A 27206-nucleotide genomic window follows, 5' to 3' on the forward strand; every position below is an offset into this window, starting at 1 on the left:
GCAGATCCTTCTGTAATACCAAGACTTAATGATGGTGAGATCAGGGCACTGTGGGAGCCATATCAGCAATTAAAGGACTCCTTGTTCTTTATGCTGAAGATAGTTCTTAATAATTCTGGCTGTGTGTTTGGGGTCTGATGGCACTGCTAGACAACTTCTGATTTCAAAGGAAAGTAAGCAGGATGTGTCTTTAATTTAATACACTAAGTTTCCTTGGTCGGCCACTGAGTAGATGGTTCACCATGTATATTCACTTTGTTTTATGTTAATTAATAAAAATAAACGTGCATCACACTTTACAGGGTTTGCATGTTTGTTAAATGTTTGTTAAATGTGTAAACAAATTCAATTGTGTTTCTTTTTACAGTTTTTGTGAATTACTGTATATGCCAGTATGTTATCACAGAGGACAGCTAATGCTTTATTTATTTATTTATTTTTTGGGGGGGGGGGGCTATAACCTCTGGCCAGAAAATTGGTATATACAGATGTAGCCCTCTTCATCATTGCAGGGGCTGGCGATTCTATCGCCAGCCCCCACCAGCAGCTGGCATCCGCCAGGGGCGCACGAGCATGAGCCGCTCGCGCCGGTCCCCCTCGTCGCCCCAACAGCCCCCTAACCCTGCCCGCCTCCCTGAAGTGGAGATGGGCAGGGACCCGATGCACCGCCGTCGCCAGACTGGGACGCGTGTGAGTGTGAGACGCACGCGCATCCCAGTCCCTATCGCCTGCACTTGCCAGAGAAGGGGATCTGGCGGGCACCCGGCAATGATGAAGAGGGCTACATCTGTATAATATCTAGTTGTCCGTTTGCCTCTGTGTCATCACTACATATACGTATTAACCTAAGGAATTGTCTGTAGGGAAAGGCATCTTTCAATGGTTTAGGGTGTGCTTGCCAGTACTTGCCAATAACAAGTTATTTCTATTTGTTGGCTTAGTATTAAGTGACATGTGCAAAGTGCCATTAATGTTAGAGAGTAATGACTAAAGAATTCACTGTATATTTATTAACTTAATATGTAAAGCTCATGTGACTAGAACAGATATTTTGATTTTCAGTTAAAATAGTAAACTCATCTTTCGTGCCTAACCAGACTATTTTGCCTAATACTTCTGAATTAGTTAAAAAATCTATCAGATTCTCCCATAAACATAAATGCATTAACATATGATGGATCCGGGGGCGTGGCCTAGCGGCGAGAAAAAGAAGACGCTTCTCTGTAGAGCTCCTGCTCAACACCCCATAAAACAGCAAGCTGTGCCCGATCCTGAGCCCCAATTGCACTCCAACATACCTGCCTGCCCAAGGGAGACCCCCCCAACCGAGGTTCTCGGCGCTGCGGAGCCGGGGGTGGGAGAAATCCTGCCCTGCGGGTTGCGGCCGGAGGCCTCGAGTACAGCCGCGGCCTCAATTTCAACTTCTATCCAGCAGCTGAGCTCCAGGGTCCGCCCGTGGCGAAAATCGGACTCGTAGAGAGCACTGAACGGCTCTGGGAGGTAAGCGGAGACCCCCTCTACTTGAACTAGCAGGTCTCACCTGCCTCAATGCACCCGGCGGTCTGAGAGAGACCAGGAGCTGCAGACTCTCCTCTCTCCCCCTCGGCGCGGCGGCCATCTTGGAAACGGCCGGCAGCACATAGTTATACCAGTGCTGTGGGGGAGAAAGAGCACAGCTACTCCCTCATTGATTGGATCACCCCACAGCCAGGTGGGGGGCCCTGGGGGCACGCAGACATCAAAGTGAGCCTCTTCAGTTAATACACGGGCAGTTGAGAGGCTTGATTCTGGAGCTGGGACCCTGTACCTTGGTACCTATATTTCTGTCCCCTGGAATAGTGCATTTTTGTATACTCCTACAGTGCTTCCTGCCTCTATAACAAACATATTTGCTCCCAGAGAAAACCAGGGGGTAACTGGTGGTACTGTACCTGGAGTGAATAAGGCTGACTCGATATCATTGCTGCATCTGCTTGTTACACCGTTCTCTAATCTGCTGGACATTAGGCTTGGTGCTCCACCTTGTGGACAGACACAAAACTACAATTACAAAATCTTTCCCTGCTATCAAAAGTCTCGTAAGAGAACATCAAGGGGCTCACATGCCCTTCTTAATAGTTGATTGGTGACTCACAGAGATAACTCACATGGTTCCTTAATGTGATTCCCCTGGCCTCTCAGGGGGGATTCGGCGGCCACCCTCCACTATGTTCTGATGTGTGCTATGCTGGATGCATGTACTGCTTGACTCGCAATACCCCATTATTCACATAGGATGTGAACGCTACTACACAATCGCACCTGCATGACGACTGAGACCCCGGGAGACGCTGCCAAAAAGGGAAGGATAACATTAATACATAAAAATAATATGAAAAATAAATAAATAAAAAAGGAAAAAAAAAATAAAGTGAGAGAGTTCCGTCTTGGGGAGGCCCTCATACTAAACCTCTGCCTGTGTACCCACCACAGAGTATACATGAGTCAGAGGAAAAACAGAGGCAGAAGAGGTGTAGCAAACACTACTAAATCCAGTAAAGGCTCCGACCTTCGTAAATTCCTGGGCATCCAAACCAACTTGGATATGGCTATGGAGCCCTCTTCCCTGTCTCTAACCCACTCTCTTGCCTCAGAGGACTCCTCGGAGCTGAAAGAACCCTCCTACCTAACTACACAGCCAACTAAACTAGACATACAACAAATATATAAAATTCTACAAACTCTCCCTACCAAGTCAGACATCCCCACTAAGGATGACTTCGCCTCTCCGGAAAATAAATTACGAGAAGTGGTGCACACTGAAATCACTGGGTTAAAAGAAGAAGTGACAAAAATTTTCAATGAAATTTTGGAAAATGACCCCAATACCTCTATCACTCTTGACAGAGCCCATAGGGCCCTGCGGCCTAGAGGCCTGCAGTCAGAGCGTCCGAGAGATATAATTTGCAGACTTCACTACTTCTCCCAAAAGGATGAAATCTTAAGAAAGCTGCGGAACTCAGAAGGCCTTGAGTTTAATGGTCACCCTATCCAAATCTTCCAGGACCTCTCCTGGCTGACGCTTCAGTCCCGCCGTCAAGTTAAACCTCTAACAGATGCTCTTCGTAAACTAAACATCAGATATAGATGGGGATATCCCTTCGGGATCACAGCGACACACGGCGGGAAAACAGCCTCATTACATCACCCAGAAGATGTCCCTTCCTTCTGCACTACCCTGGGAATTTCTGTCGTGGAAACTCCAGAATGGCGTTCCTTCAAAACACAGATTATGCCTCCACAAGCCCCCTCATCAAACCCTCCCTTTCGAAGGGTGGCGGGTCCTTCCAGATCTGATGCGAGACTTCAGACTCCAACTCCTCTATACTCTGAAGCGTCTTCACGAGAGAAGACCTGAGAAAGAACATTCCATCAATCTTTGGCTCTCCTGAGTGTGGAGTCGCTGGACGGCAACATACAGACCTTTGTCTAATGAAAGTCGGCTTAATTGTAGGCGTTGGCCTCCATTGTGCTCCTTACTTCTTGTATATTCAAGCCCCCTCGGTGGACAGCTGAGGCTAATTATAACTCTTTCTGGTTAATGTCTTATCTCACATTAGTTGATATAGTTTATATATGTTATGATAGAAACGATATTTGCCGACAGGCTTTCAGTACCTCTTAACTAAAATTGAATGTCTTTCTCCTGTGAAAGGCTAACATTAGAACAAGAGCGTATGTTCACGTAGCAAATTTCCATTGTTTATATCCTCTTCTAGGTTGCGCTGTGTTTGTATCCAGCAGTTTTATCGCTTTAGTATATATTCTACTATAATGATTAGTACACATATCCTGGCCGTGAATTTCGGGGCTTGGCCCCGTTACCCCCCCCTGTTGCTCCCTGTGCACTGCACAACATGTCCCTAGCCCCAGTGGTGGTTCTAGGCGTAGCCCCACCCAGTGGACTAGGAGCAGTGTTTTTGTTCCTCATTAATCAACACACTTTGTTACTTTATCTCTTTACATGCCAGTACTGCAAACGTCTTCTCTTTTCTATGTTCATTCCCTTTCTTTCCCACCCCACTCCTTTTTGTGGTCCCTCCCTCACATTAAGTGATATACTCTTCCAGCTCCCTAATGGCTAGTATCAAAGTGGTGTCCGTAAATGCTAAGGGGTTAAATATTCCTGAAAGAAGATCTCGCTCACTTAGAGAATTACACCTAGAAAAGGCCGGTATCGCATTCCTCCAGAAGACGCATTTCCGGGAGGGGGCGGCCCCCCCTCTAGGAGACAAATACTTCCCAACTGGCTTCTTCTCTAATAACCCTCTTGGGAAAACATTGGGAGTGGCGGTCCTGATTGCACGTCACATAGCCGTTTCAGAAACAATATGTCGCCCAATTATCCCTGGGAGAGCTTTACTAGTAAATTGCAAGATTTCGGGCTGTGACTTCTCCCTATTGAATATTTACGCCCCGAACACACACCAACCAGTCTTTTTTGATAAAGTCTTAAACCTAGCACACCCCTACCTAACAGGTACAGTGATATGTGGGGGTGACTTCAATTGGTCAATGGATCCAAGACTGGACTCCTCCCAGTCTACGGGCCGACACACTGACAAACTGCACTGCAGGGTGAGAAAAACCTTGCATGAACATCAACTCATTGACCCTTGGCGCATTCAACATCCATCTGCCAAAGATTATACTTTCTACTCCCACCCACATAAAGTCTACTCGAGAATAGATTACATATACATCTCACATAGATCCCTAAACTTAATCACCAACTCTGAAATCGGGCATATCACCTTGTCCGACCACGCGCCTATCTCATTGACCCTTAACCTCCCCTCGCCACATTCCAAAAAATACTCCTGGAGGTTGAATACTTCACTCCTACAAGACCCAATATGTCAACAACAAATCAGAGACGCCCTTACTGAGTACATACTACTGAACGATAATGCAGAAACTCCGAAGGCGGTAATATGGGAGGCACACAAATGTGCAATTAGGGGGAAACTTATCCAGATTGGTGCTCGATTAAATAAACAGCGTAAAGAGAGAAGAGAAGCTTTGATTCAAAAAATACACCACTTAGAAACTTTACATAAATCCACTTCTTCCCCCTCCACTCTCCAAGAACTGTTAGAGGCCCGTAAAGAATTAAACAACTTCATGTCAGAGAAGTTAAAGATGGAGGCCCGCAAATGCAGCAGCCGATACTTCCTCTGGGGAAATAAGCCGGGTAAGCTTCTAGCCAGGGCTCTGAGGGCTCAACGAGCTAAATCATTCATTTCCAATGTAAAATCACAAGAGGGCCAAAACTATACCTCTACTGAAGAGATTGCTTCCGCTTTTAAAACATTTTACTCCCAACTATACAATCTAAACAAAACACAGGGAGACCCGTCTGACCCCACTAAAGTGCCCCGTATAAAAGCTTACCTTGAGGAGGTTGGCTTTCCAAAACTCTCACTAGAACAGATAGCGGCCCTTGAGCTACCTTTCTCTGCCGAGGAGTTGGAAGCTGCAATTAAAGATACACCCAACGGCAAAAGCCCGGGCCCTGATGGCTACCCCATAGAATATTATAAATCCTTTAAGGACACTCTATCCCCGTTAATGTTAGCCACATTCAATCAAATTTCAGACCAGTGTCCCTTCCCTCCCCAGTCCCTTCTCGCTCACATCTCCATTATTCCCAAGGAGGGTAAGGACCCAGCCCAGTGCTCCAGCTACAGGCCCATTTCTCTTTTGAATGTAGATCTTAAGCTATATGCAAAACTTATAGCCAACCGTCTCAAACAGTTTCTCCCCTCTCTCATCCATTCCGACCAGGTGGGAAGCCTTGGCGAGGGCCATTCGGAAAAATGATAACATAGGGGGAATGATAGTAGGAGATAGTGAATATAAATTGGCCCTATTCGCCGATGACCTCCTTGCCGTGGTTTCAAATCCCTTAACATCCATTCCCAATCTCTTGAAGGAGTTCCATCGTTTTGGGGCTTTCTCAAACTTCAAAGTTAATTTGTCTAAATCTATCGCCCTCAACCTCACATTAGACGAAACCAATATGCAAGCCTTAAAGTCATCCTCTCCCTTTTCATGGCATCCCACCCACCTCAAATACCTAGGAGTAAATTTAACAAAGAGGGTCTCTCAAATCTACACACATAACTCCCCCCCCCCCCCCTGCTCTCCAAACTGCAACTAGACCTCTCCTCCTGGGGGCCAAAGAAGATTTCGTGGTTGGGACGGATAGGAGTAATTAAAATGAATATACTACCTAGAATACTCTATATCCTCCAAACTCTCCCAATCAATATCCCACAGACCTGGTTTGTGACCCTTCAACGTAAGATCCGTGATTACATTTGGGCTGGGCGCAGACCCAGATTTAAGCATGAGATTCTGTTCAAGAGAAAGCAGGCCGGGGGACTTCAACTTCCCCACTTCCATACATACTACAACGCGATTCTCCTGACTAGGTTAATGGAATGGTGTAACACATCCCACAGAAAACAATGGGTTGACATAGAACTGAACTCCTCCCCATTTCTTTCTTCTGACCTCCCATGGCGCAATAAACCTATTCACTCCTCTCATCCACTCATGGGCCCAATATTTGCCTGCTGGAGACGTATACGCCAGAAATCACTTATTTCGCCCTCCCCCTCCCCACTTACGCCTCTTTTCAATAACCCGGAGTTCCCCCCAGGTTGCCACGAGCCCTCGTTCCGCTGCTGGCGTGACAGGGGTGTCCACCGGGTGTCTCACCTAATGGATTCCTCGGGCATACGCAGCTTCCCGGACATTCAGGGGAGTTGTGATCTGCCGAACAAAGAGATTTGTAAATATCTCCAACTTAAACACTTTATAGCATCCACCTGCCCTGCATCAAGTCCTCTCAGGGCTATTACACCATTCGAAAAATTATGTACAGCAGAAACCTACCCCCGCCACTCTCTTTCTACTATTTATAAACTAATTATCGATGAAACATTTCCAAATAAACCTAAGTTTGTGTTGGATTGGGAGAGGGATCTGTAGTCCGTTTTTGGGGAGGAGGATTGGTCAAGAGTTTTTAGAAATACCCTTTCTTCCTCTCTGAATGTATTGACGACAGAGACCCATTATAAAGTGCTCACAAGGTGGTACCGGTGCCCCAGTTTACTGGCAAAAATCTATCCAGGAGGCTCAAGTCTTTGTTGGCGATGTGGATCTGAGCCAGGCACTCTTCTCCACATCTGGTGGGAATGTCAGAATATTAAACCCTACTGGGGCTCGGTAATCCGCGCCGCCAACATTATTCTGCAGGAAGACCTTCCCTCCACACCCATTTTTTGGCTTCTCAATCTTACCCATATGCCATACTCAACACAAAAGAACACCTTACTACGACACCTACTTAGCGCATCGAAAGCAGTAATCCCGGTCCACTGGAAGTCCAACTCTCCCCCAACCATGCAAGAATGGTGCAGTCGCTTAGACCATTACATGGCTATGGAGGACCTTATTTCCTCATTAGAATCTAGACGGGCATCATTCAATTCAACCTGGTTGCCCTGGCTGACCTTTAAAGAGTCGGAACACTATACAAATATAATGTAATTTGACCACTACTAGCACCCTTTCATTTCATCTACTCTTAGAGACTTGATACCAGAGAGACCACATCCAATACCCCAACCCCTTTCTTCAGCCCCTTTCTACCTACATCTTCCCCCTTTTCTCTCGTTTTCTTTTTTGTCTTTTTTTTTCTCACTGGCTCTTAAGCCTCTCCTTCTTCGACACTCAATATGTGACTTGGTCTACCGATGGACTTTTGTGCTGAGTAACTTAAACTACATTAATACAAACAACTGATATTACGTAAATTTAGATAAAGGTTCCAGTTTGTTTTTGATGCATGTCTTTGTCTATTGTATACACAAAGTCTTTATTCTGTGCAAATTTATGCAAAAAAACTCAATAAAAATTTATTCGCAAAAAAAAAAAAAAAAACATATGATGGATCCATATTGAACCACATATAACATCCAGATATTTCTTCTGTAATTATATTATCCTTATCCGCTTGTACAATGATGTTATCAAGTCCTTTATTAAATATACCGTAGGTGTTGGATCCTGCAGAAAAAGCTTATAAGTATGTCCATCAGAAAATTATCCTAGGTTCTATAAATCAACTCATTGAGGTTTTATATGACAATAGAGTCTTCTTTATCCGATTGTCTTATAACATTCTAAGTCTTACAATTTACATTCTCATTGGATAATATAGGAATAAGTCTGTTTTCAAATATCCAGGTGTGGTTTCACTTCCTGTTCTAATAGATTTTTATAAGTCTTAAAAGTACGGTAATTTCCCACTGGGTGAAAAATCGATTTAGATTTGTAATGAGTTCAATGGGCCCATAATGTATGCCCCATTGATGTACAGTAGCATTCATGAAATAAATGAGTAGTAACATTAAATAAATAAGAAACAATTTAGTATTGGACCTGTAAAAGGAAAATTAATTCGTAATCATGTTTATTATAAGGATGTAGTAGGTGGGTGCAGTAGGTGAAATTCTTTATGCTGCTTTGTGTACAGTCCGAGTACTACAGCAGTAGGCACTTACACTGGCCTTAGCTTTCCCTACTTCCGATGCCAGTGACAGGGTAGCAGATTGCCAGGGCCCTTTCGTGTCCAGTGCTGCTTGCATGTTCCTGCCTAGATGCCTATGTCTGATTGCCACTGGATAATGTTGATGATAGAACATGGGAATAGACAGGGCAGAATGTCTCACCAGCCACTTTACCAGGTCTCTGATGGATTTCATACATTGCTGCTCTTTGTCAGGGATGTGTTGGGCCAACACAGGTTGTTCATTTGTTCCTTAGATAGTTGAAATGGAGTCAAATGGATGAAACCGGAACAGGAATATCTTAAAACAGAGCAGGCTGGTTATTCCAAGAATCCATCAAATTGATGGTATCTCTTCTGTTTTTTTTTTTCTCTATTTATTCAGTGCAACCTTATGTTTGTTAAAATCTATAATACATGTGAGATTTACAGTAGTGTATGTTATATAATTGTGTACTGTATGTAAAAAAAGTTATTTTATTTTGTGTTAAATTGTTGTATATATTTTCTTTTTTTTTCACAAAGAAATTCACTAAGGGGATTATTCTGGTTCACACACAAAGTCAAATTCACTCTGTAATGGACAAAACTATATTCACTGCAGGTGGGGCTGATGTAACATGTGCAGAGAGCAATGGTGGCTCGTACCTGATTAGGGGGAGCGGAGCTGCCTCTGGACGCAGCGGGGGTACCGCGATTCAGGCACCCCCTGTCGCCGCCGCCTCCTCTCCTGGGTCCCTGGTGCTTTGATGACAGGCGCCAGGACTGGCGCATGCGCAGTACAATCATATGTACTGCGCATGCAGACAGTTTCTATGGGCTGCTTCAGCAACAGCCCATAGAAGTAATCATGGTCCTGGCACCTGTACTATACAAATAACAGGCACCGGGACCAGCGCGTGTGTAGTACGGATATAGGTACTGTGCATGCGCACTCTGCATTTTTTTTGCCATTTTTGCATGGCAGCCCGCAGCAAGGCGTCCCGGAGGGAGGGAACACCTCCCTATGGGACTGCCTTGGTGACTGGCAGGTTGGACTTCCAATAGGAAGTCACTGCCAGTCACAGTGAAGCCAGTGCAGTCTCACTACAGTGGCGGATTTTACCTGGGGGTAAAAACCGCCGCTGGCAGAGAGAGTTAGATTTGGGTGTTATTTTGTTTCTGTGCAGGGTAAAAACTGGCTGCTTTATTTTTACACTGCAATATAGATATCCATGACGTACCCCCCCACCTAAATCTAACTCTCTCTTCAGTGCATAGGGTTTTGTCCATTAGAGAGTAAATTTGCCTTTGCGAGTGAACCAGAATAACCCCCTAAATTTGAAGTCAACATTGTAAGATGGTTTAAAGGTGAAAAATCCACTCATATTTTTCAAAGCTTTTTTCTATACCAGTTGGGTTCACTCTCTTGAGTGCCATAAACTTTGATCCCATTGGATTTTTTTATGTACTTCAGAGAAATGTTTGGAAAGGCTATGTGTGCAATAGTTTTCTGATAATCTAGTTTTCTGATTTTCTAGTTTTCTGATAATCTTGTTCTCAATTTTCTTTTTGTCTGGCCCATATACATTATTTCAGGCCACACAAACATTCTAACAAATATACTACATACTCCATGTTGCATGTAATGTGACACAAACTGAGTAGGTCCTGGGCTACTCATAGACTACACACACTAGAAAATGTATTAGATTGTGAATGGTTCGCAAATGGATTTGCAGCTAATTGCTGATCCAGCAAATTTTCACAAGCCCTGCTAAGTAATTTGTAGGCTTGCATGGGGAGGGATTTCACTCTGGTGGGGCGTCATATACCTGATTGCAGGGTTCCAAAAATAAGCAGCCCAGTGATTATGTCTGAGCCTAAGCCCACAGTCTTTCATTACATTGTCAAGAAGTAAAGTTCAAATGTTTCTTGATTAGATTCAATGACTTTATGATTGCTACTGAATTGCTTAACCATTTGAGTGCCAACATAACTGCTAAAAATGCCAGTGTCACTTGCATTTGTTATGAAAATTTCAAAAATAAAAGTGTAAAATATGATGGTATGTATTTCCTATAAACATAAACATGGAAACAGGTAAATATTGCAGGTCATGATAATGAATAAATATGTTTGCTTGGCAATATTCACAACTATTTTCACAAATGTACTTGGCACTAAAAGGGTTAATGAAAGGCATTTTGCGGAGCTTTATTCTGTGAGCCTTCTTTATATTAAGTAAGGTATTTTCTGTTTAAGCTTTCTAGACAAACCTAAACCAGAAAAGCCAACCAGACACAAATATTATAATCACCTTTACAAAAAATAATTTTTAACATCAATTATGTGTACCAATTGGCTGCTCTCAAGTAGCAAACTGGGACTTTTGCTTAAAGAAAAACTAGACAAATATGTACAGAGGTTGATTCCCCTGTAAATATCTCAGAGAGCGCCACATAATTAGGTAAATATTAAATTGTTTTATCATATGATTACATAGAAAGGAAACAGGTTTTTACTGATATCCACAGAGCAATACATTTCTGCCCAGGGTGACACAAAGAAAACCTTCACCAAAAAAGCTTAGCAAACAAAGAACATGGAGTAGATGTTTTGTGTACCCACTGGCGAAACTTATACAGTAACAATGGAACTTGTACTGTCACAGCATAATGTTAATCTGAAATGACTCAGAAAACAAAAAGACCATAGTACAGTAATGTCTGAATACTAGTGATGATGTAATTCATATAATACACTCGCATATATGCAAGGTTAATGCGCATATCAGACACACTCTGTCTTTCTTTTTCCTCTTCTTTCATATATAGGTCCTAAAAGAACTTGATACCTACAAGAGGTGACTCCAGATCAGCCCAGTAATTGAGGGATCCGTTATCCATTTAGGTTTTATGTTTGTTTTTACATGAGAAATGTGAGTGCATTATTAAAATTGTTTTAGTTTTACTTTACTAGACAATATTGCACTTTTTTATCAAGTTCTTTTAGGACCTATACATGAAAGAAGAGGAAAAAGAAAGACCAAATGTAATAGGGTGAGAGTTTCAGAAAGTGAGAGATTTTGGGAGAGTTTACCCATGTTTTTTAAAGCAGCAATCAATTACACTGCAAAACCAGGTTGATTTTGCCATGTAAATGATTGCTGCTTTAAAAAACATGGGTAAACTCTCCCAAAATCTCTCACTTTCTGAAACTCTCACCCTATTACATTTGGCCCAGAATGTGTCTGATATGCGCATTAACCTTGCATACTGTATATGTGATTGTATTATATGAATGAAATCATCACTAGTATTCAGACATTACTGTACTATGGTCTTTTTGTTTTCTGAGTCATTTCAGATAAATGTTATGCTGTGACGGTACAAGTTCTATTGTTACTGTGTAAGTTTCGCCAGTGGGTACACAAAACATCTACTCCATATATGATTAAATAAACAATATAACTCTTTATCAATGGTACATAAAAATAATTGCTTAAAATTTAGACATACACATACGCAAATAATTTGTCAAAATATACTATAAATGTTTAAAGATGTAGTCCCCTGCTTAACAAGTCATTATTAGGCCCGCTTCTTAAAAGTGAGTTCTGCAAAAGGGTGGTGTAATATAAATATATATATATATATATATATATATATATATATATATATATATATATATATATATATATATATATATATTAGTATTCGAGAACCGCACTCAATTCACTCTCAGGGCAATTTAGCGGTGCTCCACTTTAAAGGAATCAAAGTCCCAAATATAGAAGATTGGTTGAAGCAGGCACTCACCACAGGCGATAAATCATAGTTGAAAAGATTTATTTCATAAATGTAGTTGACGTTTCGATCCTCAACAGGGACCTTTGTCAAGAGAGGAACATGTTAAATCCAAGGACTGGAAGCACCAGGCAGTGTGACACTGCTGCATAATAAAATCATACTCAAATTACTGTATATCATTTAAGAATCTAAAAACAAAAGCACAAAAGCTTACAAATGAAAGGCATTTACCATTACCACACCTTTACCATTACCATGCAGTAAAAAAGATATCTTCTTTTTCTTTGTGTTTACATTTTTCTGACAATGCAACATTCTAACATTGCAAATATATAGCAGGTCACCAGCAGGTTAATCAGATGCATCTGATGTTGTGTCCAGACCGAAAACAGAATTTGCACATACAGCATGAACATCAGATGTACAAGAATGTATATTTACTATCTATAGTAGAAAGCTCTAGTGCAGCAATGGCATTTGAGTTATTAGTCATAAGTAATATTGATTTGTTTTTCGAAGAGAACAACATTATGAAGTGTCATAGGCACCAAAGAAGGTATTGTCTTAAGTTATTAATAAATGCAAATGATGCATCTTCATTCAAATGTTACTCAATTCTTAAAAAGACATAACAAAAATTGACTTTAAGCATCTGTTGTTTTTCCCTTTAGCCATCAAATAGTAATCTTCTTTCTTGCCGTAATCCAAATGGAAATGTCAACTGAAAATGCAAATAGACAACTGCAACTTTATCTACTTTAGCTGCAGCAGCCTGAATGATCTGCTGATTGTCATCATTATAGTTGTGTATTGGTGCACCATTCATAGAGCATATACAGTACCTATGCCTCCTGGCAGGTCCATCTGTGTCTGCATCCATTTCTACCCTTGGACTCACCTTATTGTACTTGTCTTATGCTTGCCCTAAATAAAGTCAGTTACACAGATGTACTGTATACAGGGCCGTTGCAAGGTGGTTTGGCACCCTAGGCAAAACTTCTAATAATGCGCCCCCCCCCCCTTTACCCAGTTTCGTTATTCGTTAGGAATAAATTATATATATGTTTCTGTGCAGGCACCCGGTGCGCAGAAATGTACTTTAAAGGAAGAGCCAGATCACTCAGGACTATAATACATTCTATATATTTCCTTCCCACACCTGTACTCCATTATCCCTCACACACCTGTACTCCTGTATCCCTCACACCCTTAACTCCAGTATCCCTTCCACAGCCCTGCACCTCCCCCAAAACACATGTTCCCCAGCCCTGCACCTCCCCCAAAACACATGTTCCCCAGCCCTGTACTTTACCCAACACACATGTTCCCCATCCCTGCACCTCCCCAAAACACATGTTCCCCAGCTCTGCACCTCCCCCAAAACACATGTTACCCAGCACACGTTCACCAGCCCTGCACCTCCAACACACATGCTCCCCAGCACACGTTCCCCAGCCCTGGACCTTCAACACACATGTTCCCCAGCCCTGCACCTCTAACACACATGTTCCCCAGCCCTGCAACACACATGTTCCCCAGCCCTGCACTTTTCCCAACACACATGTTCCCCAGCCCTGCACTTTACCCAACACACGTGTTCCCCAGCCCTGCACTTCCCCCCAACACACATGCCCCTAGCCCTGCACTTCCCCAACACACATGTTCCCCAGCCCTGCAACACACACGCCCCCAGCCCTGCACTTCCCCCAACACACATGTAAAAACCATCCCTGCACCTCCCCTCCCTGAAATACATATAGTATGTGCTGCCAGTCACCTGGGGGGAGATTCTCTAAGAATCTCCGCCCCCCTTCGCCTCTCTTCGCATTTATAATTATCGCATATGTGCTAACATATGCGATAATTATAGCAAAGGACAGCTCTTGCGTTAAGAGCTGTCCTTTGCTGTGAGAGTTGCCGGGTCCCAGCAGGTCACGGCGGCTCCCCCCTCCCTCCCACACCCGGCGCTGCTGCTTCCCTGCACCCGGAAGAGGATCAGTGCAGGGAGGAGGTCACAGGTCCGGGCAGCACAGCTCTGTGCTGCCCGGACACAGGTGAGGGGGCGATGCGGGGCGGCGGGGGTCCGTGCGGGGCGGCGGTGGAATGCGGTAGAAGCCCATCTGGCGATGCCCCCCGCCGCGGTAACCAGGCGGGGGAAGCTTACAGCATCCTAAAATGCGGTAAAAACCTGATAACAGGGTTTTTACCGCATTTTTAGCTTAGAGAATCTCCCCCCTGTTCTGTATGTCTGGATGATCTGGCTGCTGGCAGGGTCTCTTAGGAATCGGCTCTTGTGCTGGAGGAGGCGGAGCTACCAGACGATCTCTTTGTGCAGAGCAGCAGCATGAAGCAGAAAAGCAGGACACAAGCCTCATAACTACTGCTGGAAGCTGAGCCCAGCAATCACCCACAGTACCTGCTCCCAGGCCCGGGTAACAGCATGTGCAAAATGTGCTGGGGGAAAGTGTCAGGCTCCCCTACAACTCAGGAAGTCCAGTAAAATACTAAATTTACATGATCACAGTACTGGGGTGCCCTCTAGTGGCCAGCACCCTAGGCAGCTGCCTAGTGGTAGCTCCGGCCCTGACTGTATATGGATGTATTCCTACAGATTTCTGGTGCACATACGCAGTATGGATGTAACACAGTTTATATGTTTGTATATGTTTTTAAAAAATAAACTGACATGCACCCAACTCTAAATATACCCATAGTGTAAACACAAGAATATATTTTAAATTTATCTTTTATTATTTGAACCATGGATTTACCGTGCGCCCTCTGTTCTTTGGTAAAATGATGGCGGCTATATAATCAGTTACCCATGATCAACTAGAAACTAACCCCAAGGCAACACTCAGATTTTTTGCTTTCACCCTTTGGAGGTAAGTCACTGATTGATCCCAGGTCTGTAACTAAATAGCTTTGAGCCATACCCGGGATTAGAACCTGTGACTAATTGAATATTCCCCGTTAAATGGAAACAATACTGTATAAAACCATCTACGACTGTAAACCTATCTCTTCTAAAACTTGCTCATTAGAGCATACATAAAATATTGCCAAAAAGGACTAAATATTTTTGCTTTCCAAATTTATTAAGCAATGATCTCAGCCAAAATTTGAATAATCTAATTGAATAAAATTAATAACCTGAAGACACTTCTAAATAGTAGAGTATGGACTCTTTCCCAGAATTCACTCAAAGGAACAGGTAAAAAAAAAAAGGCTGTTATAATCAGACATGAAAATGGATAGCTATCTGCTTGGTCTTAATAAATATGCGTTTGACCTTAGGATAGAGGAGGAAGCTGTAGTGAAGGTTTATTTCATGTTATTAAGTTAAAAGACGATTGAGTCTGAAATGAAAACATATGATTTAATAATAGTGAGTCTGAAAATAACATACATATTACTTATGCTCAGTCAAAAGCCAAGTAGATTATGTTATTAAAGAGGAAGGAAAATTTAATTCAGGTTCTGTAAAATACATTAACTAGGAAAAATATAATATGCCGCTAGAATTATCGGAGATTGTTGGAAATGTGATAACATGCAAAACAGATTAAGATGACAAAAATATGCTTTTTATAATCTTGAAAATTATTAATGTAGAAACATTGTAAGGCTTCAAACAAAATATTGAAATGTTTCACAATCAAAATATATCTTAAAGTGTCTTCAAATATTTCTGTTATATGGCACAAGGATACGGAAATTAAATGTTTCTGTTTTTAAAATATTTTCAGTCAAATTTATTATTCAACAAGACGCTAAGAGATAATCCCACCATAAAATGTAATAAAAACTCTGTTCTCCCAAGTGGCATATTCAGGCCTGCCAAAAGAAATTGTGGGGCAAGAGACTGAAAAAATAGGCAGGACCACTAGGCAGCAGCTCATAACACTGTACCTCACACACACACACACACACACACACACAAACACACAAGTATTGTATACAGATATATCATCTAGGTGTAGATGAGGCTAGTATTCTCGCAATGCATGTGCATGCTGGCATTTACATGCATCTTTGTCGCACCAGCGCCCATTACGATTACATTATATGGAAAAATTGCAGTAAGAAGCGGATGCAAATAGGTGCGCCAAAGTGCTTGTTAGCAACATCGGAGCCACAATGAGCGTGGGACGGGGTACAAGTGCATACACACACACACATATATATTGCAAGGTATAGCCAAAAACATCTTACGGTGTCACATGTCTTCTGAATGGCTTCTTAAGCTGGGTACACATATATACAATTGTCGGGCCGTTCTTCCGTTCTGGGTCGGACAGCCGTTCAATTGTATAGGTGTGTACGCTGTCCCGTACGAGCGATAAACGGCAAAAAACTGTCTTGACCGTCCATACTCGGTCTGTCGATGGTTCTTTGCAGTTTAATTTTCATCCGACAGGACGGCCTCATATCGGAACAAAAGTGCAGTGTGTACGCACGTTCGATCGATATGCTGCCGTCCTTGCGACTATACTGCCAAAGCTGGAACGCCCATGTGGGCGTTCCATAGCTACATAATCTCTCCTACAGATATAGTTACAATATAATAAGTACATTGCATTCAGAACGCACACATGAATAAATCATGTGTGGAGGTGACAGGGTTAATGTAGTTCACAGAGCCGCGGCTCCGCTGCTCATGATATATCAGGCTGTCACAACAGAAAGGAATTTGAGAGGCACAAGCAGACCGACAATAGCCCTTAAAATGAAGGATAATACAAGGCACAGTTGCTAATATTTCAATATGCATTACATAATGTGACACACACGGATCACCAAACTTCTATAAAGTCGGGTATGCGACTAGTCAGTTTGCGGTAGTCACCCTGCCAAACTGCTATAAAGCCGGGTATGCGAGTATAGTCAGTTTGCGGTAGTCACCCTGTAGTCGCATACCCGGCTTTATAGCAGTTTGGCAGGGTGACTACCGCAAACTGACTAGTCGCATACCCGGCTTTATAGAAATAATGAACTACAATAGTTACACTATAATAAGTACATAGATTCCATTCATGAAGTTGTAATGGCTGGACGAACATGCATATTAGATGTAAATGTGTAGCAGCAAATGATATCAGAAATAAAAAGAAGGGGAGATTTATGAGGTGAATATACTGAACACAGTTTATTTAATCAGTAATAGTGCAATGTTACAATGTTGTCAAAACAAGTCTAGATGGTAACAATTGAAAGCAACACATGTAACAATGTTAGATAAAAGGGTATGTGCACATATAATGTCTGAAAATGGTGAAGAGCAGCCAGATGTGGTGTGGAGCCCCTGGCCAGGGGTCTGTTGGCCGGCTGATCGTAGGGGATGGACAGTAGTGGTGTGGGAGGAGTCAGGTGGGGTACCTGAATTCCCACAAAGTTCGGGGGGCAATATTGGGAATGCTTTGCAAATTGGCCAGCATCGCAATCCCCCATTAAAATATATGTGGAGTGCTGGGGAAATGGAGGTTTCTCCCGATACCCGCTGTGTGCGGCCCCTCCGTCACATAGTGCTCGAGCCAGAGGTGCACTGCGGCAAACAGGAATTTAGATTAAATAAATATATATCTTGCTAACTGGAGCCTGGACATATATATATATATATATATATATATATATATATATATATATATATATATATATATATTTACAGAGCTACCGCAGTTAATGTGAATTTTCCTGACAATGTAGCAGCTGCTGGGGGTTTATTGGGGGAACTTAATCTAAATTCCTGTTAATGTGGCTATTACAAAACAATATGCATTACATAATGTGACACACACGGATCACCAAACTGCTTTAAAGCCGGGTATGCGACTACCGCAAACTGACTATACTCGCATACCCGGCTTTATAGCAGTTTGGCAGGGTGACTACTGCAAACTGACTAGTCGCATACCCGGCTTTATAGAAGTTTGGTGATCCGTGTGTGTCACATTATGTAATGCATATTGAAATATTAGCAACTGTGCCTTGTATTATCCTTAGCTATTTTAAGGGGTATTGTCTGTCTGCTTGTGCCTCTCAAATTTAACTGCGGTTAAATTACCACTACTGTCCATCCCCTACGAACAGCCGGCCAACAGACCCCTGGCCAGGGGCTCCACACCACATCTGGCTGCTCTTCACCATTTTCAGACATTATATGTGCACATACCCTTTTATCTAACATTGTTACATGTGTTGCTTCCAATTGTTACCATCTAGACTTGTTTTGACAACATTGTAACATTGCACAATTACTGATTTAATAAACTGTGTTCAGTATATTCACCTCATAAATCTCCCCTTTTTATTTCTGATATCATTTGCTGCTACACATTTACATCTAATATGCATGTTCGTCCAGCCATTACAACTTCATGAATGGAATCTATGTACTTATTATAGTGTAACTATTGTAGTTCATTATTTCTATAAAGCCGGGTATGCGACTAGTCAGTTTGCGGTAGTCACCCTGCCAAACTGCTATAAAGCCGGGTATGCGACTACAGGGTGACTACTGCAAACTGACTATACTCGCATACCCGGCTTTATAGCAGTTTGGCAGGGTGACTACCGCAAACTGACTAGTCGCATACCCGGCTTTATAGAAGTTTGGTGCTCCGTGTGTGTCACATTATGTAATGCATATTGAAATATTAGCAACTGTGCCTTGTATTATCCTTAGCCATTTTAAGGGCTATTGTCTGTCTGCTTGTGCCTCTCAAATTTAACTGCGGGACCAGACCGGCATTTCTATACAGAAGTTTAGTAGACACGTACCCCGTCACTTTTGTTTAGGTTCTGTACTCACGCCTCTTTGTTTTGGTATGCCCTTAACCCAGCTCATTATGATAATTTTGTTCATATATATCGTGTCCAAAGCCCAAATCGAGAGAGTGTGTACGGTGGTACAATCTTTTTCTTGCGACTGTTTGGACGGGAGTACATCGGACGTCGCAAGTAAAATTGTACAGGTGTGTACGCACGTGATCGGCTGTTGTTTGTGGACAGTCCGACCGGAGGACAGTCGGCCAAACGGTTAAAAGAGACATGGATTGTATATATGTGTACACATGATCTGAAATTTCATAAAACTACAGAAACTCTGCAGTCCTTGCTGTGCTTGCACACAAAGAAAAAGAAGATAAGTTGTCCATAACAGATGCATTGTTTTAAAATTAATCTTTTGTTATAATTGTTAAAAATACTGCTCTCTATATAAGTAGTCAGCAAAATAATAAAATATAGGAGAACGTGAAGAAAAAAATTAGAAAGGTAAATAATGAAACAACATTTTCAAAAACTGCATGCCCTTAATGAATATAAAATTAAATACACTCTGCCTGTTACATAACTTAGATATATGAAGACAGTGGCGTAAGTTTGTCCCAGTTGCCCGGGGGCAAGATAAATATTGGTGCCCCACAAACACACAACCTTATATAAATATATGTACAGCATGTGTGTGTGCTGTATGTATGTTATGGATATTATGTTTGAAATAAAGTGAGTATGATGTCTCTGGTCCTGGTCGGAGGGGAAGTCAGCAAAAGAAGCTATGTCAATGGTTTTCAATTACCGGTAACTTATTCAAACTTGCAGGGAAGTAGAGGTGCCCTCTTGGGAGCAGGAGCCTGGCAGAAGATGATTCCATTGCCTCCCAGAGTTACGCCTCTGTATGAAGAGTCTTATATCTTTATATATCTTCAGCTATATGACGATTATGTGTACTCTACATCAAAGTAATTTAATACCAAGTTACAAATATTCAATTGGATATTTACAGTATAAGGGGATACGGTCGGTTGGTCGACCTGATGATGGTCGACAGTCATTAGGTCAACACCATTGGGTCGACATACTGCAAGGTCAACAGGTGTCTAGATCGACATGACTCAAGGTCGACAGGTGTCTAGATCGACATAACTCAAGGTCGACAGTTGTCTAGATCGACATGAGACAAGTTTGACAGGTGTATAGGTCGGCACATGCGTTAGTTCGACATGGGTTAGGTCGACAGTCAAAATGTGGACATCTGGTTTTTCACTGTTTTAAGAGCCGACATGTGCCGACAGGCAGTATTTCGTGCCCTACCATCCACTAGGTCGCGGCGGGAGAACAAAATAGTGTGCCGAGCGCAGCGAGGCAGTGTACCCGAAGCATGGCGAGTGCATGCGGTGCACTTAAAACAGTGTCCATGTCAACTGTGTCGACATTAAGGTAAACAAACTGTGAAAAAAACCATGTTGACCTTTTGACTGTCGACCTAACCCATGTTGACCTAAAGCATGTTTCGACCTAGACACCTGTCGACCTTGTCCCATGTCGACCTTGACACCTGTCGACTTTGTGCCATGTCAACCTAGATACCTGTCGACCTTGCAGTATGTCGACCCAACGGAGTCGACCTAATGACTGATATTTCATAATTTGCAATAATGCATATTTTGCTATCAAAAGAAAGATTACATGGGTTTATGCATAACTACTTGTAACCATTAAATCTATTGTAATGGTGCATTTATTTACGTGCCTCTTGTTTTAGTATAAATTATTTCCAATATGAGAAGAAATCAGCATCAACATACTCTATGGAATGCTAACCCTTACTCAACTTTTCTCCAGCCTCCAAACCCTCAAGCATTCCATCTTTAGGCACATATCCCCTCATCATGCAGACACTCCAATCTTCAGGCAAGCATTCACTCTTCAGGCAAGCATTCACTCTTCAGGCAAGCATTCACTCTTCAGGCAAGTTTTCACGTATCAGGCAAGAATGCAACTCTTCAAACACGCACTCCATAGTTACATTGGCCCTTATTCTGGTTGGTGCGGATATGTCCGCGTGCGTTCGTTCCGCCGATGTTTTGTGTTTGCGCATGTGCAGAGGCATATCTGCGCATGTGCGAAAGGGACATACTTCCAAATTCCGCATGAATTGTTTACACAACGAACAGGGGGAGGAGAGGGGCGTGAAGGGCTGTTTGGCCTCATTAACATATGCATACGCCCCGCATTTCATGGGCGTTCCCATGAAAACGCTGGGCGTACGTATGGTAATGCGGCCATGACACACGTGTAGGGGGCGGACTAATGACATTGCCGGATGTCAGCTGCCCGACCAGATCCCTGCTTTTGCACGGAGAAATGCCAGAGTGGTCTGAGCTCGCGGGAGCTGCCTGACCACTCGGTCCTGCATTCGATGGTATGCGACCATCAAATGATGGGGGAGGTTCCTAGAGATGGAGGAGGTGTATACATGAGAAATCCACTCGTGCTCCGTGCGGTCAGCGGCTTACCGCATTCGGACGGAGTGAGCGATCCTTACGGAAGGCGTGGTTTAGGACGCACGGTCCTGGCCGCATATTCGGCTCCGGCCGCACAGACCAGAATAAGGCCCATAGTTACATAGTATTTAAGGCTGAATAAAGACTCAGGTCCATCAAGTTCAACCTTGGTGTATTAGCTTCCTCCCTTGCTATACATAGTGCTGATATATTCAAGGACAGACCATGATTATTGCTTGTATACCTGTATGTTTTTAACCAATAGATGTTTGTCCAACCTTATTTTAAATGTATTTATTGTGTCTGCTGACACCACATCTCCAGGAAGAGAGTTCCATAGTTTGGCTGCCCTTACTGTAAAAAAAAATGTTTTCTTCTAAGGGAACAAAATCTTCTTTCCTCTAATCTATCTCATGTCCTCGTGTTCTTAAGTCCTTCCTTACAGTAAAAAGGGCGTCAGACAGTTCCTTATATTGGCCCCTGATATATTTGAACATGGTAAGCATGTCCCCTTAAATGTCTCTTTTCTAGCGTAAACAATCCTAAATGGTTCAATCTATCTTCATAGCTCAAATTCTCCATTCCCTACTAGTTTTGTTGCTCTTCTTTGGACTTTTTCCAGTTCTATGATGTCCTTTTTATAGTGTGGGGCCCAGAATTGTACTCCATATCCCATATGTGGGAAAAATAACCTGTTCCTGCGAATCGCAGACCTGGGGGGGGGGGGGGGGGTGTGCATGTGTGGTTATGCACTGATCCCTGCTGACCCCACTGGCCCATGGGCAGTTCAATCCCGTAGCCATCCCCAACATTGGGGAGGCCAACTTCACATCCCTGGCTTGTTGCCATTTCAGAATGGCATTAAGCCAGGGATGTGAAGTTGGCCATTTCAGAATGGCATTAAGCCAGGGATGTGAAGTTGGCCTCCTCAATGTTGATTCATCGCCCAGGTTTCCCAACCCAATAGAGACCTATGGGGGATGCTGGTGCCGGTGGTGAAGGGGGATTGCAGCAGGGATCAGAGATTCATACTGCGCACCCACATTGATACATTATGGGCTCACATAATATTTGTGCCTGAACACCAAAAACTGGTGTTTAATGGGTTTTAGCCACAAATATTGTGTGATCATTGGCCACCATAGTAGCTTACATGTGTCATGTACACTACATACAAATACATGATTTCAAGTACATGAGGCATATTGTGTACTTACCACTCCCCCCATTTTGTGCTCCCAATCCTGCAGGCTGGGTGGTGGGGGGAGGGTGGGTAGGTTGTGGGAGAGGGGATGGGCTGGGTGAAGGGTAGGTAGGTACTGGGAGAGGGGATTGGCTGGGGGGAGGGTAGGTAGGTTGTGGGAGAAGGGATGGGCTGGGTGGTAGGTAGGTAGATGATAGGAGAGGGGATTGGCTAAGGGAGGGTAAGTAGGTGGTGAAGGCAGGCAGTGGGTAGGGGTTTGGGAGTGGGTAGGGGTTTGGGAGTGAGTAGGGGATTGGTAGTGGGTAGGGATTTGGGAGTGGGTAGGGATTTGGGAGTGGGTAGGGGATTGGTAGTGGGCCTCCTGGTCGGCCCCTGCTTCCTCTGCCTGCCTCCGGTCCCGTGCTGTGTATATTTTATCCAATTGAAGATGTGGTGTTGTAGGTGGAATCCATAGAGATTTTCGGAAAAAAAAAATAAAGTTTCACTGCAGAAGTTATAAACCAATATAAATGCTTTTTTTTAAAAAACTAGCATACAGAGGTTATGTTAAAAAATTTTAAAGCAAAAAACACACACACACACTCACACACTCTCACTCACACACACTCACTTTTACTGTACCAATCTCACACTAATACAAACATTCGGCCTAACATGGGCAAATAAGAACAAACGCATGCAAAAACCAGCAATAAACAGCAAATATGTATTCAATGCAAAAATACTCACAGCGTCAAATTCGGCGCCTCAGGTGCTGGAGGAGGTCCAGCTGGCGCCTCCACAAGTCGGACCATCGCCGCTCCAATTGGGCGATGGTATGGCACACGCCTGTGCGGGCGAAAATACTGTGTCGGGCTGCAAGGTAGGCCCTGCACGCCCCAGCCTCTGCTCCATTATTCCCACAAGGGCCAGGAGCTCCCTCTGGGTAAAGGGTGCAGCCCTGTGGGAAGACATATTGGCAATGGCGCACTAAACAAATTCAGGGAAATATATTAATTATGCTGTTCTCTGAGTGATTGTTAACATTATTATTTGGTATTAACTTTATTGATAATAGTTCAATTAACAGTATGCAAAATTTCTCTCGCCATGGTGATCGGAACGGATCGCAATACTTACTCTATGCATGTACAGGTATGTATATGCGTCTTTTCACATAAATATACCCATACACATACAGTATGTGCATGTCTCCTGCCTACATGATTTCATTGTTTAGACTGCTGACCATACCTGCCTGACTGTATACCCACTCAACTAGTAGTTTGAACATTTCAACAATCTTAACCACCATATAATACCTACTGTACCTTCAACAAACACACAAAACACATACCAACATGACTGTTACAGTAGAATACACATACAAATCATCTCACCTGACATGGCGTCCATCATCAGCTATATAGATAAACAATAAAATAAATAGGTTAGGACATTTCCCAAACATGCAATACATCACCCAGTTTTCACATGACTGTGCCCCCAAACCATTACACCACAATCATTATGTAGGCTACAGGTGTATTGTTCATCAATGTCAAATAATCCGTGATGTCACCTTTTTAACAGATTTAGAATTGCTTCTGAATTTATAACTTCATCAATTAGTTTAATAGATTATATTGTATGTTGTCCATTCACACAGATACCTGAAGTAGCGTGCCACCACAAAGACCCGCAGTTGGTATCCCTGGATGCTTTCAGGGGTGCGGAATGGGTGCAGGGCAATGTCTTGCGGCTCAGATGTTGCTACTTCCGACTCGGGAAAGGGAACATAACGCCTCACAGCGATGTTGTGCAAAAAGCAACACACCCCCACAATCCTTGCCACCATTTTTGGTGAATATTGCAGGTCGCCACCAGTGCAGTGGAACACACGAAAACGGCCCTTTAACAGGCCAATCGTGTGCTCCACCACTTGCCTGGTGGTGACATGCGCCCCATTATATGACTCCTGTGGGCCCGGTGTTGGGGAACTGTAAGGAGTAAGCAGCCAGTGTGTGCAGAGATAACCGGAGTCACCCAGAATCCACGCATCACTTCCTTCCAGTCTTTGCCAGATCCCGGTTTGTCGGATAACGTGAGAGTCATGGGAACTTCCAGGAAAGTTGGAATTAAAGGCAAGAATTTCCATGGATGGGCCACATACCACCATCACATTGAGCGAGTGGAACATCTTCCTTTTCCGGTAGATCCACTCGCTCCGTGATGGTGGCACGAATGGTACATGGGTCCCATCCACAGCCCCTATCACATTAGGGAAACCAGCAAGGTGTTGACATGCCAGCTTACTCCTATCAAGGGTATCTTGGGAAAAATACATGGCCATGAAGTGCCCCTTGCGCCTAAATATGGCAGACCTCACACACCTCAGGATTCTGCAAAAAGCAGGCTGGTATATCCCAGCAAGTACTGCCACTACTTGCTGGAACGTACCTGAGGCGCAGAAATGGAACACCCCCAACACCTGGGTGAGTGGCAGTATTGCTGTTTTGAGCCGATGATGTGGTTCCAGATCACTCTCAATTAAAGAGATAGGCCCTTATTCTGATCGGTGCGGCCGGATCCGAATATGCGGCCAGCACCGTGCATCCTAAACCCCGCCTTCCATACGGATCGCCAACTCCGTCCGTACGCGGTAAGAAGCTGTCCGAACGGACCGCACGTGTATTTCTGATGAATACACCTCCTCCATCTCAGGGAACCTCCCCCATCATTCGATGGTCGCAGGACCGAGTGGCCAGGCAGCTCCCGCAACCTCAGACCACACAGGCATTTCTCCGTGCAAAAGAATGGATCTGGGCGGGCAGCTGACATCCGGCAATGTCATATGTCCGCCCCCCACACGTGCGTCACAGCCGCATTACCATACGTACGCCCAGCGTTTGCATGGGAACGCCCATGAAACGCGGGGTGTAAACATATGGTAATGAGCCCAAACAGGCCTTCACACCCCTCTCCACCCCCTGTTCGTAGTGTACACATTTCATGCGGAATGTTGCCGTGCGTTCCGCTCGCACATGCGCAGAGACGCCTCTGCACATGCGCAGACACAAAACATTGGCGGCACGAACGCACGCGGATATTACCGCACCAACCAGAATAAGGGCCATAGTCTCTAAAATAAGATGTGGGGGTAACCTGTACCTAGTAAGTACCTCATCATCGGGCATACCAAAGAGGGTCACCAGTGAGCGGAAGATTCTAACAAGACCTGGCCTCCTTTGGCGCCGAGTGGGTGGAGCCGCAAGTTGCCCCTCTCCATACACAACATACACCATTGCAGCTTCTTCTATCTAAATTAACAGGAAATAGTGACAATTAATACAATATACTTGTAATGTACACAAGGCAAAAAAATATATAGTTGAATATACAGTAAGCATGCAAACAGGCGAGGGACGGCCCGTATTCTGCATTGTTTTGGCGGGTTGGCAAATGCTTTCTGAAACAATAGACACAACATTTTAGTTGCTGCACACCACTATTAAACATATATATGTAATAACCATGGACAACATTAACACCAGTTACGCCAGTGCTTGCTAAAATGTGACAGTACCAGCATATTTGTAAACAAATGTGGCTGGGATACTGTATCCTACACACCATTGAAGAGGCAAAAGTGTGCCCAGGTAACATTCACTATTTAGCCAAACAATATACTGTATGTTACAAGGATGTTGGAATTGTCTGAAAGCCCCTTTTAAACACATACAGAAGCATGCAGTAACATTTGGAAACTTTAACACAGACATCATATCCAAACTTACCTTGCAACTGAACACACTGAACACACTGGGACACAACTACATTGCAGCCATCCCATATATATAGGCCCCTTACATGGGTTTCTCCTGACATCAGGTAATTAGAGGTGATCTGCTGTTTGTTTTAAAATCTGGCATGGAATTTCTAAATAGTCCGGAAATATAGCATCAACACTAACAAATATATACAGTTCACAGAATAACAAAGTCAGATATATCACTACAACAAATAACTCCATTTAATACATTTGGATCAGGTGAAGCGAAAGCAAGTGTGTGTCTGCAATTATGTATTTCTTTGTGTCAAAAATCAACACAGCAGGATGTCAGGTGTACCTGAGAAATCTCAATCTGGAGCTGGGGGGCGAGGCCACCATGGCGTGCGTGTAGGGGGGAGGAGCTGCGAGTTCTCCGGCGTCTCCATGACTCGCGGGTAATCCTGCTCCATGCTGGCTCCCCTGTCTGCTATTTCTGAATGCCCGGCACCCTGATCCCGTCATATGGCACAATATTGCCCGCTGATCCCCGTCC

Source organism: Crinia signifera, chromosome 7 (genome assembly GCF_055691185.1).
Source record: "Crinia signifera chromosome 7, ASM5569118v1, whole genome shotgun sequence".
Taxonomy (NCBI): Eukaryota; Metazoa; Chordata; class Amphibia; order Anura; family Myobatrachidae; genus Crinia; species Crinia signifera.